Below are 9,201 nucleotides of genomic sequence, written 5' to 3'. Positions count from 1 at the left end.
TTCCACCATCCGAAGGGGCCATCAAACTCAATGTGGATGGAAGTTCAAGAGGAAATCCAGGAAGAGCAGGATGCGGCGGCTTGCTCAGAGATCAAGATGGCAACTGTATTGCCGGATTTGTCAGCTATATTGGCTTTGCCGGCAGTGTTGAAGCGGAACTAATAGCTATCCGGCATGATTTGTGGTTGGCATGGCAATCTGGCTACAGAAAGGTGGAATGTGAAAGTGATTGCATGATGGCTCTGAAGATTATTCAAGACAATGCCGAAGACTTTCCAGAATTCGCACACATTGTTGAAGAAATCCATCGGTTCATGCTTCTTGAGTGGGACGTCACTATCTATCATATCATGAGGGAAGGAAATTTGTGTGCTGATTTTTTTGGCAAAGATCGGTTCTTCTTCAAATTCTATGTTTTCTCTCATCATCAGCCCTCAGCCGGAACTCACTCCCCTTCTTGTTGCGGACTCCAAGGGTGTTCTTTATTCTAGAGTTTAGTTATACGAGGTTATAAAAGTTGTTGAGCTCTTTCTTATTATTCTTTAGATTATCCATGGTTGATGTACTCTTTTTCCTCTATTGGATTTTTTTCCCAAGTTCCAGGGGTTTGGTCCATAGGAATTTTTTAACGAGGCATAACCTGCATAGGCTGAGTATCCATATAGTCTATACCAATCTCGGTGGAATAATGTACTATATATTCAGATGTAACATTCAATTTCAATGAAATTACAAAATTTCTGAAGAAAATATTATAGTTTACATATATTCTATTGATCTGAAAAGAGGCAAGCTCAGTTAATTTGAGGACGTTATTGATACAGACATGCAATGATTTCTATGGTTGAAAGAATTGCTAGCTAAACCAAAAGGTCAAAATGAAAAATTCCTTTATTTCCCAACATATCATGCAACTTGGCTTTCATCTTAATGGTAACGTTGCCCAGTTAGTTATCCACCACAATCAGCAACTCTTTGCACACATATATCCCTATATATTGATAAAAGTAACAAGGAACTAAGAGGCAAACTTTGATTAGTTCCTTTGTTTAGCTACTCATATTTTTCCCAGTAACAATCTCTGCCCATGTTTGCTTGGGTTAGGCTTTATTAAGTTCAGATGTTTTTGCTAATGTAAAATAGCAAAGATTCTAAGGCCGTTTTTGTAGTGCTGGGACATGCGGTTGGAAAGGATTTCCAGGACTTTTTTAAAGGTACCTTTTCAACTTTGTGATAGGAATTATTTATTTGTTTATTTATTTTTCTGGCTTCTTTTTGGTGCTCAACAAAAAATCTAAGATAGTCTGTTTGTTGGAATTTATTAAACCGATAGTCACATATTAGCATGTATTTTTAGTAGCTAAGCTTTTTTTGTCTTCCTTACACCTTGTGTATTCGTAGTCCCGGAAATCACTTATCCTCTTTCGTAATTTTTTCTCTTGTATAGTTTGTTAATGAAATATCCTTTTCTATAAGAAAACCAGTGGGCATAAATAGATTTGTGGTCTATTTAGTTTTATAACAGAAGATTATTAGGGTATAAAAAGGTTAGACGGCTTGTCAGGAGTCTGTAATCTGGCCTGTATTTGGTATGATTTAGTCTGGTCTGTTATAAAATAAGCAGAAGACTCAGACTCTTATAAAAGTCTTATTATATTAATAGGTCAGGTTCAGGCTCACTAATTAATCTTATTGGTCGAACCTGTCTGGGCCTGTTAATACATAATTACATATATAAATAATTTTTTTATTATTAACAAAATTATGAGATATTTTAAATTTATTATATTTAATTATAAATAACTTTGTATATTTTAAATACTTTAAAATTCAAATTTTTTATAAATATTAAATATGACATATTACATATAAATATATTTATTAAAAAATATTTTTTAAATAATATTTTTATTTTTATAAAAAAAATTTATCAGACCTTTTAACAAATTTCAAACCAAACAGACTAAACTTAATACTTTAAAAAAAAAAGTCTATAACAAATTACAGGACAAACTTAAAACATGATAATTTAGACCCATTAAAAATAAAGTCTGATCTGTCTTAATATGACGTGTTTCCACCCCTAAAAATTACTCTAATACTCTCGAGAACATATGTGACAAAATAAAGTGGGACAATCAACTATCGAAGCATTGTTATTTATATTCACATTTACATGCACATATAGAGCTGCATTCTGTAATCCGTCTCCTAATCCCTACTACGCTAGTGATTGGTGGCTAAATATAAGCTTAGCGCTTAAAAATAATTTTCTTTTATATTTTTATTTTGAAACATCAAAGTGACAAACAAGCCACATGGCTTAATAAATGGCTATGTTATTTTACAATGGCACCAAACAAAAACACCGATTGAAAGCAACCTGGTACATTGTTGAGTATCCAAGAAATGTGGTGTTGATGTGGTAACTCTTTACAGAGGCCACCTACTCTCTAAATTTCAGTCTATTACTGAAATATCTTCTTGAATCATTCTCCCAACCCTAAATCCATCTCTTGTCATTCAATGAAAAATCAAGGAATTTTTTGTATATCAAAACTGCTGAGGTAGGTAATTTGATTTCATTCCTAATGTCTTTCCTCCTGAGATATTTCCTTATTACACATTTTGTTTGGGGCTGTGATTAAGGAATTAGGGTCGGGTTTTTATGCCAAATGAACACTTAACAACTTAAAAAACAGGTCAATTATGGCAACTAGACTAAATAAAACATTTATTTATTTAAAAAAAAATCCATTTGTTTTGTAACTTTATTTTATCAGCTTTTGTTTTAACCAATGAGAATATACGTGAACGATATTTTAACACTTTAATGAAGTAGAATTTAGTCAACTGCACTTTCTGAAAGAAAAAGTCAAGAAAATTAATATTAATTCAGTCAACTAATTAGCTTAAAATACACGCATCTAAAAATAACAAAAATATCAAAAATTGAAATAAAAAATATTTAAAAATGAAACGTACTAAATCTAATTTACGGGATTCGTTTGATGATTGATGAGTGTGTTTCAGAGTCGGTGAAGATCAAAGGGTAGCTTCAACAATCTAATTTACAGGATTCCAAAAGGCTTCATAGAGCACCTGAACGTAGTAAACGGAAAAAATCTATAACAATCCCAGGCACAATTCAAGATTTATTTCAATACTTTACAACACAATAGAATACAGTCAGAATTGAGCTTTTTGTCGTCTGCTCACACAATAAGGTTGTCCCTCATTGCAAAATTATAATAGCACTTTGAATATTCAATATATCTGGTTCTTTTAATCTGTGATTTTAAATTTGAGCATTAAGTATGTTGGAGAACTATGTTCTTTTATAAAATATTCAGTGAATTATTTCTAAATTTTCTTTTCGTTATGTTTAGTTTGACGTTTTACTGTGTTTGTAGGCAAAGGATGCTGGTTCGCTGGGTTCCACCATCCGAAGGGGCCATCAAACTCAATGTGGATGGAAGTTCAAGAGGAAATCCAGGAAGAGCAGGATGTGGCGGCTTGCTTAGAGATCAAGATGGCAACTGTATCGCCGGATTTCTCAGCTATATTGGCTTTGCTGGCAGTGTCGAAGCGGAACTAATAGCTATCCGGCATGGTTTGTGGTTGGCATGGCAATCTGGCTACAGAAAGGTGGAATGTGAAAGTGATTGCATGGTGGCTCTCAAGATTATTCATGAGAATGCCGAAGACTTTCCAGAATTGGCAGACATTATTGAAGAAATTCATCAGTTCATGCTTCTTGAGTGGGACGTCACTATCTATCATATCATGAGGGAAGGAAATTCGTGTGCTGATTTTTTGGCAAAGATGGGTTCTTCTTCAAATTCTACGTTTTCTCTTATGATCAACCCTCCGCCAGAACTCACTGCCCTTCTTCTTGCCGACTCCAAGAGTGTTCTTTATTCTAGAGTTTAGTTTTATGAGGTTATAATAGTTGTTGAGCTCTTTTTTATTATTCCTTAAATTATGCATGGTTAATGTACTCTTTTTCCTCTATTGGATTTTTTTCCCAAGCTCCAGGGGTTTGGTCCATAGAGGTTTTTTAAGGAGGCATAACCTGCATAGGCCGAGTATCCATATAGTCTATACCAATTTCGGTGGAACAATGTACTATTCAAATTTATCATATTCAATTTCAATGAAATTACAAAATTTCTGGAGAAATTATTGAATTCTATATTAACTATTGATAATTGTTAAATTATGTTCATATGCACCAATATAATATTTATTGATACATTGATCAAATCATACACATATATAGCTAAATGTAGTGGATGAAGTTTCCCAAAAGTTGAATCGCATTACGCTAAATGTAGCTGGACACCCTGTTGGACTCCAAGCTCGTGTATCAGAAGTATACTCACTGTTAGAACCTGGATCTGATGATGTTAGAATGGTTGGAATTTATGGGATTGGTGGAATTGGTAAAACAACTATTGCAAAAGCTGTTTATAACACACTCTATTGGTAAACCACCATGAAGCTCTTCAACTATTCAGTTGGAATGCCTTTAAACGGAGTGAGCCTGATGCAAATTAGTTCGAATTGTGAATCGTGCAGTAGCTTATGCAGAGGGTCTTCCACTAGCATTAACAGTATTAGGTTCTTATATGTGTGGTCGAAGCATTTGCCAATGGGAATCTGCGTTGGATAAATACAAGAGAAGTCCTAACAGGAAAGTTTGGTTGATATTCATGAATCTATTGGATTACTTGATAAACTTGTTTATTTAGGTGTTGAAAGCTTCACTGAGCTGAAGAACTTACCATGTGTCCTAAAGTTGCCATCTTTAGGATGCATTGCTCTTAATGGTTGTTCTCAACTTGAGAAGTTTCCAAAATTGTTGGGAGAAATGGAAAATTTGAGAATTGTTGATGTGAAAGAGACTGCAATACAAGAATTGCCTTGTATATTCAATTTCAGTAGCCTTGAGGTTTTAGTGCTGAAATGTTGCTCAAATCTAAAGGAACTTCCTATAAACATTGATATGTTGCCAAATCTTCAGTTACTTGATATTTCTGGCTGTCCACAACTTCAACTATTTATAAAGAAGCTTAGGAGGTTCAGCACACAGAATTGCTCAACTATTCTGTACAAATTCAGCACCACAATGAATGAATAATCATCTCTATTCCTTGACTTAATACTGTCATTTCACATCTTGAATGAAACAAACAGCAATGCATTCTTATTTAGTCACAAGTGTTAGAAACAGCAATGTCCAAAAACCCATGCATGATTCAAGGAGCAAGGGATGCTTCTTATGGTTGGGCAATATCATTGAGAGCATGATCATCATTATAATTAGTCCTGTCATTCTGTAAGGATCAGTGAATGAATATCATGCATGATAGATGATACTGCTCTTTTGCATGAATACGTGCGTTCTAATCTCTTTTGCAATTGATTCACTTGAAAGCTTTTTGTAGTAGGACTTTTGACGTTGTCTTGCATCATAAGAAACCTCCCCATGATTCCATCCTTTTTCAAAATGTAATGTGGTACAAGAATAATGTGATTATTAACTGGTTAATAACCCGTTTTATCATATAAAACTAATTTGATTAATTAACTAAAATTAAATTTTTGGTTAACCAAACAACAAGTTTGATTTTTGGATTAACCAAATCATATACAATCCTATTACACATTTCAGTTTTCCTCATTTCCAAAAGCAACAATCCAAAAAGATTTAGAAATGAACATGGCAAATCTTTTATGTCAGTGCCCTTCAAATGAAGCCATTTAAGATTTTCCATTACTTCTGAAATTTCTGAAAAATTCTCAAGGCTTAAACAACCAGATAAAAGGAATTTTTCAATATTTTAAGTTTATTTAATAAACCAACTGAAATGTGAACCGTGAATTCTCACAATCTTTAAAAGAAAATTCTTCTAAAGTTTAAAAATTAGACACATCAGATATCTCTTTGAAAGAATTACTGTAATCGAAATTCAATACTTTTATGTTCACAAACTTCTGAGAACAAAAAAAGAAGAGTCAAGCAAATAAACCTCATATAAATTTAATAACATGCAATATCATAAAAATGAATTTAGTACACTTGCCTTGAATAAATTATCCAACTTGAGAGACATATGGTGGTACTCAAGCAACTTGAGTATGAAGAGATCTTTTGGTTGAAAATCATATGGAAAATACTTTGAACCATTCCAATATTCTTAAATTGCTTGGAAGATGTTTGGGAGCGCAATAAAACCAACCATTTTTTTTATATTAAGTGTTTTTAAATTTTGCATCTCTTTAAAGGCTTTTCCATCCCATTTCACTTTCCTGTTAAATAAGAGAAATTCTAGATACATGATTTTAATGGCACTAGTCCCCTTCAAGATAGAATAAAAATATGACTTAATTAAAAACACGTGTGAAAACAAAGTCTTTAATAAACTTATGCAGAGAACTTAAATTTATTACTTAATTAATTATTTTCTAAAACTTTACTATGTCTTCACAAAAACCAGGTATTTCTGGTGACTTTTCTAGAACAATTTCTTTGCCCATGTCCTCTGTTAAATCATGTGAAGCTGCCTCTAACATTGGAGACTCCAATCCAACTGGATGATCAGCAACAGGCAAAGCTGCATCTCGTCTAATCCTTTTTGAGATGTTTTCCACAATGTTTCCAATAAACTTGTCTTCATATCCCATCCCTGCCCAATCTAGACTAGTTAATATACATGTGGTTGCATATATACAAAAATGTATAAGTTCTGACCCACATTTCAGTTTGAAATATTAGACAAATGAAACAAACTTAAGGAGGTGAGGTACCTGTATTTGAAATGATAGCCTGAAAAATTAGCCACTTGATGCAGAGCCTCTTTCCATTTGTCCACCTTGTTGTTCATGTCATCTTTGTATCTCTTCTCATGCTTAGCTATTGCCTCTCCAAAACTGTTATTTAGATGGCGCACATCAGAAGGATCCACCTCATAGAAAACCGGCAAAACCAAGCGACTGTTTCCCTTAATGCAGTGAAGGATATGGACCAGCTCTTCTAAGCAAAAAGAAGAAGCAGCATAGTTAGGAGAGATATCAATGATGACAATTCTAGACTCTTGAATTGCCTTGAGAAGTGTAGGTGTGGTTTCGTCTCCACTTTGAAGCGTCGTCATCAAAGAAGGTGTGGATTCCTTTTTCACAGAGAGCTTTGTAGAGATTGCCAGTGAAACCGTAGCCAGTATCTTGGCCTCTGAAACTAATGAACACATTGTATGAGAAAGGAGAATGCAGAGCCATGAGAAGAAAGTGATGATTTATGTTTGTTTATAATGAGAATGCAAATTGTCTAAATGCTTGGTCAGACAATATAAGATGACTTTACTTGAGGTACTTTCTGAGTTAAACATTTATTGGTCTAACTCTAACCTTTGGTAATCAAAGAAATTATTTTATTGTAAAAGTGATGTTCTTATGATGCATAAACAAAATAAGGTCAAGAGGTGGTTCACTCATAGATATGTTCAAGGAAAAAGTGGAGGACGAGGAGGAGAAGAGAGTCTGCAGAACCATGAACTGAGAAACATGGTGAATGGGTCAATGGTGTTGTTTGTTGGAGTGTTGGTTCAATGGTGTCCTAAAATCTCAAAGACTCGTTTCCTAAAAAAATGCTATATTGCCATCAAAGTTTAATAATTTCAACTACTCTGCAAGCTTTAGAAATTAAAAAATAAATTTAATTTTAATATACTCTCATTGTAATATATTGTTACGTCAATAAAAATAACTATCATTTATATTGACAATATGTATAAATAATTATCCAAATAAATAGATATGATTAAATAATTATATAAAACGTTTTTACATTATTAATATATTTAAATTAAACTCTTAAAAAAATATGTAATGACTATTATTCTCATGGATCTTCAAAACAGTAGCCAGCGTTTTTAACCTCAAAAACTACTACGTGTGTGTTTGGATTACAATTTGCAAACAGAAATTTATATAAAATTAATTTTGCAAACTTGATTTTTATAAAAAATAAGTTTGTGTCAGAGTTAAACAACATCATTTTTAAGACATATTTTTCTTTTTACTAATGTCATGTAAACAACATCGCTTACTTGACAAAACTTTAGAATCAATCACTTAATTTTTACCAAATCAACTATTATTTTCAAATAGGGCTGAAACTTAAAAGTGAGTCAAGCTAGCTCATGAGCCAACTCGAACTCGACTCGTTAATAACTCGATAAACTGAGCTCATGAGCTAATGAGCCAAGTTTGAGCCTAGAATTGAACTTATAAATTAAATGAGTCAAGCTTGAGTTTGGATAAGCTCAGCTCATTAGCTTGTGAGTTGGTTCAATTATATATATATATATTATACTTTTAATATTATATATATACATATAAAATAGTAATATAATTTTATATGTATTAATGTTCTTATTTAAAATTTTATAATTATTTTTTATATGATTTTAATGTAGGACATAAATAAAAAATTCATAATTAATAGATACAAAATATATAAAATTAATATTTTTTAATATATATAAATTAGAGGAGTGCTAGGGACCATCAATTTTTGTGATTTGTAGCCATCAATAATGATTTTAATAGTGTGAGATTTCATCTAATGCCCCACTTTTCTTTGCTGGCTACATGCTGGCCAAAATTTAATAAAGTTGCTGACCCCTAAACTTTTCCTATAAATTATAATTGATTGATATAGAATTATAAATTATGTTTCTATTATTTAAGTCAGCTCGTAAGCTCGAGTCGGCTCACGAGCTTTCGGTAAGTCAAACTTGAGGTTAAGAAATGGCTCGATTGTTAATAAGCTAAGCCGTGAGCCAAGCTTAATTTTCGTGAGTTGAGCTTGATCTAGCTCGACTCAACTCGATTCACTTTTAGTCCTATTTCCAAATCAGCAAATTAATAATGTCTAACAAAATTTGTAACTTATAAAGATATTGAATCAATATCCCTATATTTATTATATCTTACGGTTATAAACAATACAATAAATTTATAACCCCAATAATTAATTTATTAATTTATATTAATAACTCATTAAATGTAATAAATATTCATATTACAAATGTCATAATAATATATTAATCATAATAAAGTTTACATTACAAATATTCAAATTCCATATTATTGAACTACTTATATAAGTCTCTTATCACTATTCTTTCAAATAAC

The 9,201-nt window shown here is 32.2% G+C and overlaps 1 pseudogene; it reads right to left on the bottom strand.

Annotated features, from left to right (window-relative positions):
- Window positions 1-6,471: 6,471 nt before the first annotated feature.
- Window positions 6,472-7,281, bottom strand: LOC130981163 (disease resistance protein RPV1-like; annotated as a pseudogene).
- Window positions 7,282-9,201: the final 1,920 nt, after the last annotated feature.

This window comes from Arachis stenosperma, chromosome 5 (assembly GCF_014773155.1).
Source record: "Arachis stenosperma cultivar V10309 chromosome 5, arast.V10309.gnm1.PFL2, whole genome shotgun sequence".
Taxonomy (NCBI): domain Eukaryota; kingdom Viridiplantae; phylum Streptophyta; class Magnoliopsida; order Fabales; family Fabaceae; genus Arachis; species Arachis stenosperma.
The sequence above is the reverse complement of the archived record's forward strand: the minus strand, read 5'-3'. Positions and strand labels throughout refer to the sequence as shown.